Below are 19,852 nucleotides of genomic sequence, written 5' to 3'. Positions count from 1 at the left end.
TACACCCATACTCACTTGGACACGCTGTGTTTTATTAAAATAATTAAAGAGGAGAGGTTGTCACCAATGCAGTAATTAACATTTCTACCTTACAAGGCAGTTGCTGGTAAGAGATGGCCTCATCTCAGACCTGTCTTTCAAAACGCTTAGTTCTTTTCTCACCAAAACCTCACAAGCTGCTCCGCTCCTATTACTATTTTTTGCTCTAAAATGTTAATGAGTGGCTTCTGATTGACTCTGACCATAATGACTGTTTTGGCTCTAGGAGAACCTGCTATTGGAGTTGCTTTGTGTCTGTAATTTGAAAGTTTCTATTTGAAAATACAGTTCTACTTTTTTTGGAGACAAGCCATTTGAAGTATTTTCTCTGTTACTAAATCAGAAGGATGACTGCCAATAACAATTTATAAATCATTAAAACATAGTTGAGAAAATATTTTTTTCAGCTCAAACATCGGTGGCTGTCCAGAGCTACCCTGTGTTAGCACAATTCCACACAAGAATCCGGACTTTCAAGGGCATGATGCTTGACAATGGTTAATGGCTGTATATTAAAGCTAAATAAATAAACATTTTAATTTAAAGAAATAAAAGTTAAAATTAATATCTTTAAGGTCAGTATGGTGGCACAGTGGTCAATTGTTAAAACTCTGGAACCGTCAGTTTTGATCCACTCTGCTGGGAGTTTATATGTTCTTCCCATGTAGTGAATCAATTATTATAGTGCCCTTCACAGGGCACACACCATCATTTAACAATAAAGCAAATGTAATAATGAAAGCAACAAGATTAAAAGCAAAATTCTCCACTACATAATCATATACAAGATAATAAACAGTGACTAAACATAAACAGAAAATGAACAGGGACAAATTAGAGCTGTGATGTGGTGATGCAGTAGAATCAGGATCAATACTCTAGATACAAGTGGGTAAATAAGAGAATTGCATCTATTTCCCTGAGTGCTTTGGTTTCTTCCACCTTCCAAACATGTATGTAATAGGTTTACTCTAAATTCCTTGCTCTGAAATGGACTGGTATTGGTCCCAGGCATGCACTTGGTGGTACCAAGATATGCACTGCCCTGCAGTTTCCCTGCATAATGGCTGCAGAAAGTGAATGGATAAACATTTGCCTTTTCTCGGATTACTCAGCCTCTGATACCATGCAGCCTCCCAGGATGTGATGGTAAATGTTTTTTGTGACCTCAGCTTTAGCTTAGCTGCTGTCTCACAAAGAGCTGTTGACTGAGGCACAGAACTAGAAACGGTGCATTGTCCCTCAGAGCAAAGAAGTCAGGGCTTCCAGATAATGCTGTAGTGATGTAATGAAGCAAAAATTCAAGTGAGTATGATATCACATTTCTTGTGATTTGCTGTAAATTGTAAATTAATATGAAGAGATGATCTCATAGCTTGGAGCATTTCAGTACTGTCTCTTTCATCTTCATTTAATTATGGGCTGAATAAACACTCTGCTACTGGAGCTAATGAGGCTCTGTGGATATCTTTTATTGAATACTGTAATTTTTTTTTTCAGTGCTTCTCAGATGCTTACACCTGCCTCACTATTAATGTCTTCGCAGTCAAATGCTGTCAAAAGAACATCTTTGTTGGCTTTGTGGCATAAAGTATAACTACCACGCCAAAATTAAAAAGAAAAATAATAATAATAATAATTTTGTAGTTTTAAGGTGACATTTTGTCATGAAACTGTGACAATATTTCAGTTCACCTGTCTATAACTTAGTTATGGTGCCCTATCACCATATTTGGTCACACAGTTTCCATGGCGTACAGCAAATTGTTTATCTACTGTAGATCGGCTGCACTTCATCTGTTTTCACTATGAACTGTATGGTTTAAATGTGGCAGCAATTGTGTAGATTTGTAAAGGCCATTATGTCTTTTTAAGTTTACTGCTCTAAATGAGCTGTGTTTCAGAGTTTCAGTCTTAGTGATCCATGTAGAGGCAAGTTTCTATGCATTGTCAGAAAGACTCTACCATTATTCAGGACTTTTATCACCAATGGGTTCTCCATGTCCAGCATTTATTTACTTTTCATTATCATTTAACATTTGCAAAAATGCAATTTCAGAGTAGTGACCTTTTCATTTTGCATTATGTATAGCCAGGGGCAGCTCTATTGACACCGAGGAAATGTGTGAAAAAGAAAGATAAGACAGGTCTGCCTGTTTATTTTGAAAAATGACAGCAGGTTTGTATTCTAGTGGTCTTCCTGAAAACCATTATGTTCTACTTGATTAATCCTCATCCTTCCTCTCAAGAAGAGAATAATCTTTTGGAGCCAGTGGGGTGGGGGTGCGAGATAACTGCATTTTTTGCATATACAATCTCGGCAGTGACTTGCATCCTGTCTCTATGACCCTTAAGAGGGGTCCTACTATAAAAGGAATATTTTTGCTATTTCTCTAGCTCAAAATAATAAAAAAAAATTATTAAGCTTTTGGAAATGAATGTAGTTTTGAATTAAAATAAGATGCTGTGGGAGTACAACACAAGTACCATTGAGTCCTGTGTTAGAATATGCATGTTTGTATAATAAATGAATGAGTAATTTACACATTTGCATTCATGCAAATCCTTACACCTCATAGTATATTTAGTAAATTTTTCTGACAGATAAGAAAAATAAACTGTTCATAGTGTGTCAACAATTTTAACATCATATTTGGCCACATGGAGGATTTTTCCTTATACAGAGAGCCAGACAGTAAAGAAATTATACTCTCTCCAAAGTCCCTCTAATCTAGTTACTGTATACACCCTTTCATTACATGACATGCCCCCACAGACGTGCAAGATTTTTGTTTTGCCTACTGAATTTTTTCACTTGATACTTTGCTACAACCTATAAGTGAGTAAACTCACAAGCCTAACTGGCCTAATTGAACATATTGCTATGGCCAACCAAAAAGTCTAGGGGTATATAAATAGGCTGCACACAAGTGAAAGAGAGAGGGAGACAAAACACAAAAAAACTAAACCAGCTAAATATAAACAGGCTCCATTTATTGTCAAAATAACACAACTCACAAAATATGGAGAAAATTACACAAAACAAAGAAGGCAGGAGAACCACACTAACATAGCTGTCTAACTTCACAATATTTACAGCTAGATACAAACTGTCTGCGTGTATTACATAGATGGCTAGCTTACTATTACATTTCTTTAACAAGCAACCAAAAACCCAAAGCCATCCAATCCATCTCTAACTCTCCATACCTTGCTCTGTCCTTCTCCTCACTCACTCACTCACTCACTCACTCACTCTCATCTAAAACCTAAAAAAGCTTCATTTATAAACTGACACCCCATCCATAACCCAGGTGAGTTAATTAATAAGCAACTTAAGTGGGTTATTAGGGCAGGTAATTAAGGTAAACACCAAATTAGAGTATAAAAACAAATGTCTAGAGTAGGTCGTAACATACATATATATAGTATATATTCTGATCCATTAAATACTCTCTAGGCTATCATCTTTAGAAAACAACAGCAAGTATACCAAGAGCAGCTTAACTAACAGGGAGAGATAAGCAGCATCCTGACTGCTACAGCAGGTTTGACCCTGTTGTTACTTAGCGGGGATTAGCTAGCTTAGAGCTTCACCAAACAATTCTAAACTAAACATAAAATTATTATTTTTGCCATTATTGGTGTTTTGTTATTGTCATTGTTGCTATTTTGTTGCTGTTGTAGCTCTGAGGCATCACTATACTACCTTTTCGCAGTACATTTCCAAGTATTCAATCTGGAGCTAAAGCTCCCCACTGGACAAACTCAGTTCAAGTCCTTTGACTATTACTATTAATAAACATCTTATTATTCTAATTACTGAAAAAACACATACTGTTAAGTTTTAATGAATTCATGGACTGAAGGCAAACTAAAACGTTCTACTGAAACAAGATGATCAGTCAACATCAGGTATTAAACTCTCCATATACTGTAAATCTTTTGAAACTGCAGAAACTGTAGGGGGTACTTGAAGGCCATAACTGATGGATAATGTTTTTTTGATGTACAACATTCCATGCAAATAAATTAAAATAAACCCAAATAAGAAAACAAAACTAATGGTGTTTAACTTAGCTGGGCTTATAATACAGGATGGTCCAGATCTAATTATGCAGATCCAGATCTTCTGGATGACTTTGATTTATGCAGGGACAATTCCAGTTCGGCGCGAAAACGATTCTTTATGTAGTCAGTTCGCACACTTCTCGATGGTCTGGGATTTTTCAGGTGATTTTCTATGTAATAAACTTAAGTTGTAACGTAATGAAAATTGCATAATTAGAACTGGACCAACCTATACAATGAATATAAATGAGTATGGATCAGATATAATTAAAACCAGATCATTTTAGTAAATCAAGTTCAAAGTTATATGTTGCCTTGAGGTAACTTTTATGGGTGATCAGATGATCTCATTTTTCTACATTTAGAGCTATGCATGTGGAGCTGCTAAGGAGAGGAGCAGGGCTAGGTTACCATTTGGGGAGGTGACATCCTGGCATTGTTCAGTGTTGATTGAATATTTGCTCCTCATGTAAATCAGCAGTCTTTGTGCAAAACCCATAATCCCCCCACCCCCCATGGGATATAGCACCATCTGCCCAGTGGTAATTTAAATGCACATCATTTAAATTGAACTGAAGGGAGGTGTACAGTATATTCCAAAGGTAATGAACTTTGAAATGTTCAATTTTGCATTTTTTGAGTCTAAGAAATATTGGTTTTGCACACAATGAAATGATAAAAATATACTTTTGGAGCAGTGTATTGTTGGAAAGTAGTGTATGTTGGTGTGGTGTGACAAATTGAACTCCGTTCCAAACAGCCTAGCCTTTCTCTCAAAATTAACTTTCCCGTTTTGAAACATATTGTCAATTATTTGATAGTGCAGTCGCTGGTGTGGCTTGCAGATTCTGGGTTTAAATCCTTGTTCAAGTGTAACCTGTGTTGAGTTTGCCACCTCCTCACGTCACAATGGGGTGTACCTGGTTACCTTCCATTCCGAAATGGTGAGGGTCAAGTTTCATATAATACATATGTAAAATTAAGGATCACAGGACAGAACATATCCTTCAGACACAAGGCAGCAATCAGCCTTGGGGAGGAGCCCAGTCCCTGTCAAGCAGACATCCACACGTATAGCCAATGGAGCCAATTTGGAGTTGTGATTGAGAACTCCACTAAATAAAATGTTAAATATGAAAAAATAAATTGTAACATAGTGAAGAAGTGTAACTATTTGCAGTTAATATCACAGAGATCTTACCATTGCACACTAAAGTAGAATAATTGTAGCTTTCCATACCCTAGGAACATTTCCTCAATTCATCTGGAAGCAGTGATACTTACCAGGTGAGGTTGTAGGTTTGAGACCAAGTAGTGACTGACTTATGGTGGCTGCATGGCTAACTTGTTATGTTGTATAAAATTTATGTGAGGGAATTCTCATGAAAAGCAGCTTTAAGAAATGGAGGATTTAACAGAGACAAGATGTGAGAACGTTTTAGTTAGCAGAGCAGTGCCGTTACAATTCCATAGTGAAAAGGAGTGCATGTTAGCCTCCTGTGTCCATTTCATCTGTTCAGCCAGTCCAGATCAGCAGATATGAACCTATCAAAATAATAGATTAAAAAATGGGTTGCAAAATGTTAACTTTTGCAATTATTAAAAAAAAGTAGTTAAATAAGAATAGTTTATTCACAACCCAGTACTTTAAACACATTTTATTATAAGGCTCAGTGGTAAGAAAGCTGGAGCACATAGTATTTTCTTCCTACAGTTTTATAGTAAAATCTTTTAGTTACTGACTGATTGTCAAATTAATTGTCTTCATGAGAAAAAGAAAAACTGGCAGAAGAATGACCATCTGTGTGTGTTTTGTTCTTAGCATGTTCCAATATAATATGTTCTTGAGAATAAATGAAAGCATGGTTGTACAGGGTACCTATTACCATTCCTTCTGCTTTACTTTGCCAGGTTGTGTATGTTTTGTACATTTTCTTTGTGCTTGGAATGACCCTGCTACCCAAAATAATGATAAACAGGCCAAAATGTACAAAAATAGATTTATTATATAAAATGAAGAATGAACAAAGTGAGCACACAAAATTAGCAAAAACAGGGGAAAAACCAAAATCTGTAGCCTTGAACTTGAAGGTGTCTCCTAGTTCAAGGCACTTAACACTTTTTAGTATATGCTTGCATTTAACTTCCATGTCCTGACATACCCAAACAAAGCGAAAGACTTAATAGTAACATACAGATAAAGCGTATGCCTTTGAAGAGAGCTCACTGAACATTTGCAAAGGAATACAAGTGAAAAATGATGTGGGGCAGAGAGAAGAGGTTAGGGTTAGGATGACAGCGGGCACATAGTATTAGCAAGAGAGGACAAGTAAAGCGAGCTGTGGACACAGACAACATGTAACATAAAAAATTGAAAGTTTTTAGGTAAAGTGGACAATTTTATTGAATATTGTATAGGATTTTAGGCTCAAGTGATTCATCTAACTATTTTAGAAAAAAACTGTATCATTCATGTCCGTTAAAAAGCCAGGCTACTGTGTTCTGTTAGGCTCTTTTTGTGTACAGTATATTGCTGGAAAGTGTAAGGCAAAAGACAGGGTTTGATAATGAGAAACTGTTAGGGACCACTAGACTCATAGTTATAGAATTCTTTGGAAGCAATAATGCATGCACCATTAAAAAGCTTAATGTGAATTAAATGTGGCAGAAACCTTTGAAGAGGCAGTTCATAATTACTCCTTAATAAAGGTACTAATCCCTTTTTAACCTAGAAATAAAATGTTGCATTCAACCTAGCTTAAGAAAAATAATTGGTTTTGGAGGTGTCCTACTTTTTCATATCTCTTCAGGTCTCTTCTACGTTTCATAAGCGTTTACGTCTAAAATATATATGTAATATTTTATGTCTTTTTTTCCTACGGCTTTCTTCTTATTTCTCTCTTAGCTCTGTGATTTTTTTTCTCTCTTTTCACTTTGATTTGTCTCCCTTGCCCCTTTCCTTCTCCTCTTTGGGTACCTCTAATTTCTATGTTTTTTTTTTTTAAGTCATGCACTCTTTCTCCAATGCATGCAAGCAAGATTTAACCCTCGGTTTTTTGAGCTTGCCATAGGGAATTTAATGAAGACATTTATCAGTGTTATTGGTTCGAAGGTAATGACAGATGCCTAAGGGGATGAAATGTGTGGTAGACCCCCTTCTCCCTTCAACTCCGTGCCATTCTTCATTCCCAGCAATTTTACAGTCAATTATAGCTCTGGTCTAATAACTGCACTCTCATTGTGCAAATGTTATCTGGAGGCACCCCTGGTATTACTGCTGTCTGCAGCTAATCTTTGATGAATGATATGCAGTGGGACCTCAATCTGATTAGCCTAATTGAGTTGGAAGACCTCCTCTAATTAACAGTGGCTGCCCTGCTGTGTCGCATGTCAGTATCTTCCACTAAGCTCTTGTCTCCTGCAATGTGAAGCGTCAAAGTGAAGAAAAAGATTTCTAATGACTTGAAGAGAAGGCCTTCTTTGTATATGGACTGCAGAAATGGCAGTGTGCCACTCTTCTAATGCCTTTACACATTATGCCCCTTACATCTATGATATGGAACCTTAATTAGTTAAAATACAGAATGCTGAACATTTTGATTAAATGAGGACAGGCGTGCAGTCTGTAGTTGCGCCCAAGGCATGGAAAGACCTTTTGTTTTGTTTTTTTGTCTTTGTGTGTGTGTGTGTGTGTGTGTGTGTGTGTGTGTGTGCGCGTGCGTGCATGCTTGCGTGCATATGTGTGTGTAGTGGATTACAGAATAGAGCCATTGTGCCATGGAGACTTAAGGCTTTGGAAGATGCACTGCACACCATCAGCTGATCTCCTCAGTATCTCTTCTTGCAGTAAACTACAATATTTAATAAAATGTCTTTGTCAACAAAAGATTACTATTTTTTATTTTTATTCTCCGGTATCATAAACAACTGCTTTTCACTTAAATCGTTACAGCACTGAATACTGTACATTAGGGAAATCAAAATATAATAAAGTTGAATTTAGGGGTGATTTGGGATTAGCATTCTGCAGTGTTGTCATAGACATGTTGACCAGAACCATGTCCAGTAATGAAAGTGACTAGAGATGTTCATTGTATCCTATTTCATAATTTGGCTGCTCATTTTACAAATGGACACTTAAGGTAACTGTGACTGCTTTTCACCATGTAAATAAATGAAAGCATGAGTGATAATTATATATTATTGTTTTATGCCTGCCCATTATACCTAAGTGGGTGAACTTGGGAAAATAAGACAGTAACTGACTTTAACTAGTGTCTGTAATTAACTATAATTTAGTCTTGTGGTCTTAGAATTAGTACTTATCTCAGTTAATATTTTGTTAAAGCTTAAAATTCACTTGTTGGGACTTATTTACACATAGGAAGAATTTGGTTAACCAATAGGATATACAGTAATCCCTCCTCGATCACTGTGGTTGCGTTCCAGAACCCCCCGCAAAAGGTGAAAATCCGCGAGGTAAAAACCATATGTTCATATGGTTATTTTTATATATTTTAAGCCCCTATAAACTCTCCCACACTATTATAAACATTTCCCTTACAGTTATACAGCATAAACCCTTTGCATTCTCTTATATATTAGGTAAGAATTATTGAAATTATGTATGTAAACACACTGTTTATATATAGAAAACCTAAATATTATTTTAAAGATATCGAGTGTCTCCAATATCACATATGTTACAGCCATTACGACAGACAGGCCACCAGCAATAAATACGTACAATGCAAGAAAAATTATATACAGTAAAATGTGTGTACAGTGACACTAAACTATGTACATATAATAAGTACTGTACATAGAAAATTAATTATGGTTACTTATCCAATAATGATGAGTTTAATTATACTGTACAACAAAGGACAGCGTTACAGCTCTTCTAAAGGAGCCTCTTCAGGCGATTGTGTAGCACCACCGTTATTCTTCTTCCGGCAGTCTTCAATCCAAATCCCTAAAGCAGATTCCATCCGGACTACCGCCTTATTACATCCACTTACAACTCGTTTTGCGCCCTGGTTATAGGACACTGCAGCTGAAGATCTTATATTCTTTTCCTCCTTTTTAAATAAATAGAATTGTGGCCTCTTGATGCCGTAATGGCGTCCTGCAGTGGTGTAGCTATTCCCTTTCTTCAACATATCCAAAACTTTTACCTTTTCAGCAATCATTAGCATCTTCCGTTGGCGCTTGGGCACAGCCCCTGAAGCAGTAGCAGGAGCAGATCGTTTTGGAAGCATAACGAAGGGCTTGACTATGCACAAAGATAAACACAAAAGAGTACAAAAGTTAATTTTTTACACAGCGAAACATGTTGATGCTTAATGAGCGAGACAATACTTCCTGGTTAACGCAGCAGAATCGAATTTGGCGCTCCGTCGCTGAGCCAATCAGCACACAGGAACTTAACTGCTTGCTCTGATTGGGTAGCTTCTCAGCCATCCGCCAGTAGTGTCCCTTGTATGAAATCATCTGGGCAAACCAACTGAGGAAGCATGTACCAGAAGTAAAAAGACCCATTTTCCACAGAAACCTACGAAGCAGCGAAAAAGCCGGGTTATATATTTTGATATGCTTACATATAAATTTCGCGATAGATTGAAGACGCGGAAGTTGAAGCGCGATATAGCGAGGGATTAATGTAAAGCAACAAATGTTGTGCTTGCAGACACAATGTAACAGCTTATTTTCAACAACAAAAAGCTTAAACCTTTGTAGCCTCAATTAGTCTACTGCTGATCCAAACTAACTCAGCATCTGAGTGCTGTGGTTGGAGGAGCCTTCACACATCATTCATTGTTTTGGAGATTTAATTCAGTTGCTTATTACTCACAGCCTGTTTTCTAAAGTGCTTTGTCATTATTTTATAGTATTTCAGTAATAGCAGTTAGATGTCTTCTTTCTCCTCAGTACTGTAGTTTATTAAAACAAGGTCAGCGCTGTGGAAGAAACAGAAAGAGAATGATAAAGTTTTGGGGGTTCCACCCCATATATTCACCGTGCCAACAATCAAAAAAATAGAGAAAATGAGTAGTCACCAAGGACTGGGCCAAAAACAATGACTGATTTGGAGAGTGGAGTGCTGGGGTTTTGTAGGTGCAGGACAGGAAGGGGAGGGATCTCAGATGGAAATGAGGTCTGCAGTGGGTAATGTAGCAGCGGAAGTGGGCAGAGTCTACCTGAGCTTTCCTTCTGGTGGTCTGTGGAAGAGGGAGGAAAGGCCTTAGTACTGTTCATCAACCCCTGACTCTACATCTTACCTCCAGTTAAGCCCTTAGACTGCATCCCATGTGCGTGTGTGTGACAACGCTTAAGCTTAAAACTCCCCTCTTCTTGAAAAACCTATCTTATGAATGAACTAAATTCAACAATAAAAAACAACTTCTACTTGTATGTACCTTTGAATTTTCTCCTCTAAGAATGAAGAAAAGTTATCAGTGTAGTATGACAGAGAAAATTTAGCATTGTTATTACCAACTTACAATTCATTCAAGGAAAATAAATGTAAATAAATGTATAATGCAAAGTTTTAAACATTGTGTCCAAGTCCATATTTTATTTATGACGAGGGTGTATACCTACATTTAGTTTGGACATCTGTACAACAATTAGCTGTGCCAGTGTACCTGATGTTAAAATTTAATATTTACATGTCAGGAAAGATGTACAGCTCTTGTAATTGTGATTCTCATCTACTTGTTTAAATTGGGGTTAATTGGCTATTATTAAGACTTTTATTTATTAACACCATTTTGACCTTTAGTTTTAAATCACACCATTATCTGTTTTCAAATGACTGTCCAGTTTCATATTCACTGGAAGCCATGAAGGGACCAGTCTCAGAGAGAGCACACTCACACTCAAACACTAACACTCTTGTCATTTTCTGCCAATTGGGGTTTGTCAGTTAGCCTATTGTGGACATCTTTGGGATGTGAGAGGTAACTTATAAAGATAAGCAGAATATACAGACACTGTGATAACAGTGACTAGGCTAGGATTCAAAACTAGCTTCCTGTAACTTATAGTTGACATTAAATATCCATAATGAAATTACATCCATAATATAATAATGCGAGTAAAAAAGTAATTGGCTCTTTCATAAAATTGTTAAGTTTATCATTATTTTTTGATCTTTAAAAATATAAGTCCCATAGTAGCAAGCGGTGCTCCTATAATACATCTGCAGATAAATTTCTTTTTAAGCACAAATTACTTCAGCTGTTATCCAATAACTAAACAATGTGACCAAGTGATATTTGGCACCTGAAGTTCTTAATCTCAATTTATCATTTATCTTTTATTTTCAAGTTATCAGGTTTGCAGTTGAATCTATTTAAAGTGTTCTGCAAAGAGAATGAAATGCAATGCAGCTCAAGGTCACTGCCCTGGGCTTATGACTGACAGCAAAAGTTCTGGTATAATGAAATCTGATACAGAGACACACACACACACACACACATACAAAGAAGAGTAAATGTTAAAAGGGAAACATAACATGCAAGGAAATAAAAATGAATAAACAAATACATAAATTTATTACCATAATGAACAACTGGATAGTTCATAATTGGTTTTGTTTTGAACTATATATCTTATATTCATTTATTTAATGTCTGTTATATCTCTAATTCTGTCGTATATAGACAGGTATCCATTTATATAATCAAGTGTTAACTTCAGGACATATATTTTAATACATACTCTGTTCTATCAGCACTGTATGTAACAGTATAGATTTGAAATATGGTCTTAGTTGATGTTGTTTTTCCCTGGAATATTTAAAGTTATATGAATTTATTGAAGTAGTATGTCATATTTTTCTTGGAATTAGCTCTTTTTTAAATAAATGATAAGAGCTGTCAGTTTTGATTATGTGTTTAAACTGTATGTCACAAAAAAAAAAAAAAATTAAGGTAGGACAACTCATGTGCTCCAATCCATATGGGACAGTCATCTTCCAAAACCAATAATATTAGTTCTGCAGGAGAAAGAATTAGATCACCTGAAGAATAATGTGCTAATTCTTCTTAGACTTAATCACTATTTCATAATGGAACTTGTGGCTGACCTCTCCACTTTCCATTTTGTTTAACTCACAATAGGCTGATATTGATTACTTACTAAATGACTTGCTTGATGGGATTAGAATGGAGGCTCATTGATTACCTAGATAATTGATTGGGTTACCACTGTGTCAGGATGCAGAGTTAAGGGAAATGAATAGATGGACGGGTTTTCTACTGTTTGGTCTTTGAGATGGTATTGTCTATTGGCTAAAAGAGATGATGGTCAACTGCAAGGCTGTCCTTTCATTCCCACCATTAAGTCACCATGTGACACAGAGTAAGCCACTAAATTGGCAAGTGCTCCAACTGTAAAACTATATTCACACTTAGCCTGTAAAGCACCAGGATGGCGTTCCCTAGGAAATACACTGGGTAAAATACAGCTGAATTATTTTCAACTGTTCTAGGCAAATACAGGGTTATTTTTTCTTGACATTCAGTAGATGTTAAGCACATTATTTATGCAGTCATTTGATATGTATCCCAATAAGCCCACTTTTCTCTGAAAACATATTTTATTCGTGTGATATTCATTTGTCTTGGTAGCTATTTGCTCATTAAAATGAAGCATTTCAAGCACTGTAAAAGTTTCTGTGAATTGTAATATTTTGATCAGGGCTGTGGAGTCGGTAGATAATTGCTCTGACTCCGACTCCTCTGTTTCTAAATCTTCCGACTCCGACTCCCCGACTCCGACTCCTCTGTATGTATATACTATGCTAATGTATTTTCTACATCCATTGAAGGAAAGGAAGGCAACATACATGTCATTTCACCACAGAACTACTGGCTAGGAAGCCAACACTCTGCTATAATGCCAGATTAAAGACAAACACAATGAAAACAAGGTTTTGTTTATTTATTTATTTTTTTTAAACAAGTGTCTGGATAGTAATAGCAGGCATACAAATCAGGAACAGGAAATGTATTGGTTCAAAAATACAAACCACATTCTTTGGTAGTTTTAACTTTTAAAACAAAAAAAGCTTAACTATATGAACTAAAAACAATATCTGGAAAACCTATATTAAACTTGGAATACAGTTATAGTTAAAGGAAAGGAAATAAATATGGCAGCCTCCATATTCCTCTGACCTCGGGTTCCCTTTAAAGTGTCTCTAGTCCTGCAAAAAACATTTACCTAATTATCAGCGAGAGTCAAGGCCCCCAAATACGCAGCGATCCGTGGCCGATTTTGCCACCAACTGATGTGCGTGTACAATCGCGGCAATTGATTGGCGGCCGCAGATTGCGGGTGTCCACATGGACGGGCAGATCCAGCTGGCCGAAAATCTCGACCACTGCCCCCATCCAAAGTAATGTGATGCCTCTGTCTGCTGCAGTGGCTGTCTCCTCTGTCAGCCAGCCGGAAGTTTAGTGCATTGTGTCACTCACCGGCCAGCTGATCAGCAGAACGAGCCTCTGCTGGAGACAGGTAGGGAGATCGGTGTTCTCGGCTCCTTCGGCCCCTTCATTAGCGCACAGCAAAGGGGAACCGACGGAGCTGAGAACACACCAGATGATTTTTCAAGCGTTTGACGCGTGATGACTCGTTGAACGGCCGAAAAATCGGCAGTACATCTGTAAATGTATGGGGGGCTTTAGGCTAAGTTCACAGTTCCCTGTAACAGTGGAACACGACACAATGGAAAGCGGTGCCGCACCTTACCTGTGCATTACATCCCATATAGTGACGCATACAGTCAATGAAAAGCATGCTTCATAGTTACTTGACATGTTCGTTTTGTGGTAACATTATGCACTGCATGCATTGGGCTTTATTCTTACAGCAGAGAAGTAGTTCATTATGGCTGTTTGTGAATTGGGACATTTCAACTTACTTTTTTAATTCCCATTTAAATTTAGTAGGAGTTGGAGTCGGTTAACTTTTTGCCGACTCCGACTCCAGGTACCCAAAATTGTCTCCGACTCCGACTCCGACTCCACAGCCCTGATTTTGATAACTGAATTCCTTTATTTATAAACTAGCAGAATACCCGCGCTTCGCAGCGGAGAAGTAGTGTGTTAAAGAAGGTACGAAAAAGAAAAGGAAAAATTTTAAAAATAACGTAACATGATTGTTAATGTAATTGTTTTGTCATTGATATGAGTGTTGTTCTCATATCTATCTATCTATCTATCTATCTATCTATCTATCTATCTATCTATCTATCTATATATATCTATATATATATATATATATATATATATATATGCAAAATACCCGCGCTTGGCAGCGGAGAAGTAGTGTGTTAAAGAAGGAAAGAGAAAGAAAAGGAAACATTTTGAAAATAACGTAACATGATTGTCACTGTAATTGTTTTGTCACTGTTATGAGTGTCGCTGTGATATATATATATAGCAAAATACCCAGCATGCGATGTCATGTGTTAAAGAAGTTATGAAAAAGAAAAGGAAACATTTTAAAAATAATGTAACATGATTGTCAAAGTAATTGTTTTGTGCATTTGGTGGCAGCGTCACAAAGTTATTTTCGTCTAGCTACATCAGAAAATGCACTACGACGTCTGACACGCCTCCTTTTACTGTTTTCTCACAGCTTGGATTGCTGCTGTCATATATATACACACACACACACACACATACATACATACATACATACATACATACACACATATATATATATATATATATATATATATATATATATATATATATATATATATACATACATCTACATATATATACACACATACATACATACACACACACAAATTATATATATGTGTGTGTGTGTATGTGTGTGTGTGTGTGTGTATATATATATATATATATACATACATATATATACACATACATATACTTGTGTGTATGTTTGTATGTGTCTATATGTGTGTGTATAGCTTTGGTCACTGAGTGCAAGGGAAAAATAATAAAATATAGTCTATAAGTTATTAAACAGTAAAACATTAACGTTTTAAGAAGTACAGGTACATTGAGCACTACTGGAGTGGTTTGGGGGTAAACTACATTTTAAAGACTGTGTAACACAACAGGTAAGTAACTAACAGCAGCTAAAATGTATATGGATCATCTCTCTGTAGTAGATCCCTTTTGAAAGGCGCTACACGACGGCTGTGGTATAGAAATTACATTTTCTATGTGAACGTTCAAATTTGTGCCTCTGGTAATGTGCCTTACCGGCATTTAAAGAAAATTAGTTTTGTGTCCTCTGCAGTGTTAAGAGAGAAAGGCTTTGGTTTGGGATAAAAGGAAAAAGGTGTAAAGAAAGGAAAGTTGCCTTTTTCTTTTATATAGTATAGAGATGTGTTCGCTGGCGTTATGATCGCCTTTTGGGGACAGTCGCGGTGGGTCTTGTGTAGACTGGTGAGGCGTCCCGCCATTAATCGGCTGTGATGGCACTGTCAGTCCTCCACTCCTGTGCGTGTCTTCATAATCCGAGCTGAGGACCTCATAATCGTATCGTGCAAAAGAAAGTGTGAATCGCCTTAATATTATTTTGCGTGGTGTAGAAAAGGGGTCCGTGTTTGCACTTGTCTGGGCTATAGCTCAGGGGATGAAAAAATTAAAAGTGCTCACTTTGACTTAAGGCAGAAGCGCAGTCAGCGTCTCAAAGGCCGGCACAGCTATGCACGCGCTGGCTGCTCGACTTTTGCTGGGCAGGAGACCCCTTTTGTACACACGTTCATGATATCAAAAGTCTCAGCGCTCTTTGGAGGTAATTCATATATTATATATATAGCAAAATACCGCGCCCGCAGCGGAGAAGTAGTGTGTTAAAGTAATGAAAAGAAAAGGAAACATTTTAATAATAACGTAACATGATTGACATTGTCATGAGTGTTGCTGTCATATATATTCCTGCCTAAATAAGTCACCCTCGCGTCGCTCTTACTTTTTACCGTTCATTTAATCATGGCTAGTGGCGGAAAAATTATAAAATGGAAGGAGGATGGCTTTACCAAAACAATTATTGATGGCGAATCGATTATTCATAAAGCTTGAATTGGTGATCTGTTTTCTGTGTTAACCTCATATTTTTCATACTTCTTCTCAAACTAAGGTGGTGCGAGGGTAAAATGAATCGGGATGCGCTGATCAATGTAATCGGTGTACCAGGAAATCATGCATTGACAAAAGCTCCCTTTGCTTGTAATGCAAAGTGTGATTAAATGCATTATTTTTAACGCGTTATGGAGCACATGCATGAAGCTTCTCAGCTGTGCTTGTGCTAAGAAAAGGAAAGATTTTAAAAATAGCGTAACACGATTGTCAATGTGACCTTTTGTAAGTAGTGCCTGGAGGATTCAGTGTGGAGAAACTCTAGAGACAGTGTGTGTATTAACTTGTGGATTTTTCTGTGAGTATTTGGTGGCAGTGTGACGAAGTTGCTTCGAAGACAGCGTTAGCCGAGCTCAGCTCAGAGCGAAATGAGGTAAATGGGAGGGAGATGATGGCGTGACTCCCCACCCCCTTAACTGTCAATCCCCACAAACACAGTCTCTCGGAATTTGCATAAGCACACCCCTTCACCTACAATTTTAACTTAGTTACAAAGTGATCAAAACTCTCGTTTATATCCTCGTCCTCTCATTAAACTTGTATCCCGCATTACCTGTGGGCATGTGAAACGCCAGCGTAGCCTGTCTATGAACTTAATTTAAAGTTTAGGTTTACACCTTGCTTTCTTTCGAGGTAGCAGCACTCATGAATATGGTAGTATATGTCACTCGCTCGCTTCTTATTGTTTCGCTGTCTTCTCAATTATATAATGCATGTTTTCTTAAAGCTTTTGGAGGTCTTCCTGGTTTCTACGCACTGCGTTGACAGTCAGTTCACGTGATTACGTGGGAGGCGTGATGATGTCACACGAAACTCCGCCCCCCCACGTCTTTCCAGCTCAACTCCATTACAGTTAATGGAGAAAAATACCTTCCAGTTATGACCATTAGGCGTAGAATTTGAAATGAAACCTGCCCAACTTTTGTAAGTAAGCTGTAAGGAATGAGCCTGCCAAATTTCAGCCTTCTACCTACACGGGAAGTTGGAGAATTAGTGATGAGTGAGTGAGTGAGTAAGTGAGTGAGTGAGTGAGTGAGTGAGGGCTCTGCCTTTTATTAGTATAGATATGTACATCTATACTAATAAAAGGCAAAGCCCTCACTCACTCACTCACTGACTCACTGACTCATCACTAATTCTCCAACTTCCCGTGTAGGTAGAAGGCTGAAATTTGGCAGGCTCATTCCTTACAGCTTACTTACAAATGTTGGGCAGGTTTCATTTCGAAATTCTAAGCGTAATGGTCATAACAGGAACCTATTTTTTTGTCCATATACTATAATAGACTTCTGCTCGATGCCCGTGGTAGGCGGAGTTCGCCTCCACGTAATTTAGTGCCTGCCCATATAAGGCCGTCCGTCAGCGGCAATCCAATAGAAACACTGCCGCTAAATATTCACGGGTGAAGGACTGTGCTTATGCAGAGGAAGATGAGATGGTCAGGGTGGTGTTTGGCACAAACTCAGCGAAATTGCGAGAGAAACTTAGCTAACATTATATACAGCCGTGGGGTAGAAAAAGTCAATGTCACGCTAAAGGAAGACCGTGTAAAAAAAAAACAAAAAAAACCCATGCATGCAGTGTGTCACATCTCAGATAAAGAGGAAGACTAATGCTAATACTAATGCATTAAGAAACAACCACACGCCGTGGCACAGTGGAAGAGGCTTCGCCTCTAGCGCCGATGTCTGAGGTTCGATTCCCGAGAGGGGGTGCACTGAGTACGTACGCGCGCTTCTCGATTTATTTTACCGTCGCATCCTCTTGGTTTGATATGTATGAAAAAATATGCAGTTAACGCAGAAAGACAGATCACCAATTGAAGCTTTATGAATAATGAATACTTTATTCGCCATCAATGATTGTTTTGGTAAAGCCATACTCAGTGTAGGCTATTCATTAGATGAATGGTAAAAAAGTAAGAGCGAGGGGAGGGTGACTTATTGAGGCACGTAGGCGAAACCACAATAGCACGCGGGCTCGATGCGTCTGTGCGTCAACTCGATCTGAATTGCGCGATCACATTCGAAAAGATATATCTTTTCAAGTTCTATTTAGTCGACACAAATATCTTTGGTTGGAATGTAAGGCAAATTTACTCTTTACATTTGTATGGTGAAGAAAAATGTATGCAATGATGCCTACATTTAACTTACATTCCTACCAAAGATATTTCTGTCGACTAAATAAAAATTCCTTATGTTTAATATTTAAATAGAACTTCAACAGATACCATAGTTCATAATATCCACGCAGACTTGCACGTAAGAGCGGGAGTCATCCGTTTTAACAAACAGCGTATTGCACTGATACGAAATAGCCTGCCCATTTAATTATTTAGGAATGGATAAATAAATTAAGATTTTGTACAAATAATGTTTTTCATTTTTCTTCCTTGATGGATTCTGGCACCCCCAGCAACAGTTGCTCGCAGTAACGCCGCTCCCTATACCAGAGTACGCAGTCTGCGTAGGGCACCAACTCCCAGGGGGGCACCATCCCAGTTGCTCAAAAAATCATTTTTATATATTATAATAATAAATTAATATTAATAATATACATATACAAATAAACAAAAATATAAACGTATATATTGCATTTTATGGTGAACGCACGGCGCGCCCTCACCTCTGTTACGGCTGCCTATTTGGCCAAAAATGATAATAATTGAACAATATGCCTGGTCCTGGAAAGAGCTATCAACAGTCCGGCGCCGAGAAACAAAAGAAAAAAAAAGCCCAAGATGAAGCCCATGCATCACTTTCAGGTACATTCATCATCCTATGAAACTTTATTTTATTCTGTTGACGTTGATAATGTGTTTTAATGTCGGTAATAATTTCACGACTAACGCATCTTTCTTAATTTGAATACAAGCAGATCAAAATAAACAAAATGACTTAAAATGCATTATATTAAAACACAGAGGCAATTATGATTATTGATTAATAATGACCATATGGTGTCATTAAGTAGGTGTTTTTTTTATTATTTTATTTTTACTTCCGTAATATTTGGTGGAGGGGGCACAAACGTAAATTTCTGCTTAGGGCACCCATTTGGCCAGCAGCGGCCCTGGTATACGTATACGTATATATATGTTTATATGTGTGTGTGTGTATATATGTACATATGTATGTATATATATGTTTATATATATGTGTGTATGTGTGTGTGTGTATATATATATATATATATATATATTTGTGTGTGTAGATATGTATGTGTTTATATGTAGATATGTATATATATGTGTGTATATATAATATATGGATGTATGTGTATATATGTGTATAACTATAACTATATATAAACTGCTCAAAAAAATTAAAGGAACATTTTGAAAACACATCAGATCTCAATGGGAAAAAGAAATCCTCCTGGATATCTATACTGATATAAACTGGGTAATGTGTTAGGAACGAAAGGATGCCACATCATTTGATGGAAATGAAAATGATCAACCTACAGAGCCCTGAATTCAAAGACGCCCAAAAATCAGAGTGAAAAAATTATGTGGCAGGCTAGTCCATTTTGCCAAAATTTAATTGCAGCAACTCAAAATTGTATGCAGCACTTTGTATGGCCCCTGTGTTCTTGTATACATG

The 19,852-nt window shown here is 37.2% G+C and overlaps 1 protein-coding gene across 5 annotated transcripts in view; it reads left to right on the top strand.

Moving 5' to 3' along the window:
- Window positions 1-19,852, top strand: part of LOC120532746 (rhotekin-like) — a 244,501-nt gene that overhangs the window by 92,766 nt on the left and 131,883 nt on the right. Inside the window, exon 1 of one of the 5 annotated variants that reach the window (XM_039759091.1) lies at window positions 1,321-1,344. The exons of the other annotated variants lie outside the window; for them this stretch is intronic. The gene's annotated coding sequence lies outside the window, so the exon portion shown is untranslated. Of the gene's footprint in view, window positions 1-1,320; window positions 1,345-19,852 lie in introns of those variants that run through there. 5 annotated transcript variants of the gene reach the window in all.

The sequence above is a fragment of the Polypterus senegalus genome, chromosome 7, assembly GCF_016835505.1.
Source record: "Polypterus senegalus isolate Bchr_013 chromosome 7, ASM1683550v1, whole genome shotgun sequence".
NCBI lineage: Eukaryota > Metazoa > Chordata > Cladistia > Polypteriformes > Polypteridae > Polypterus > Polypterus senegalus.
The sequence above is the reverse complement of the archived record's forward strand: the minus strand, read 5'-3'. Positions and strand labels throughout refer to the sequence as shown.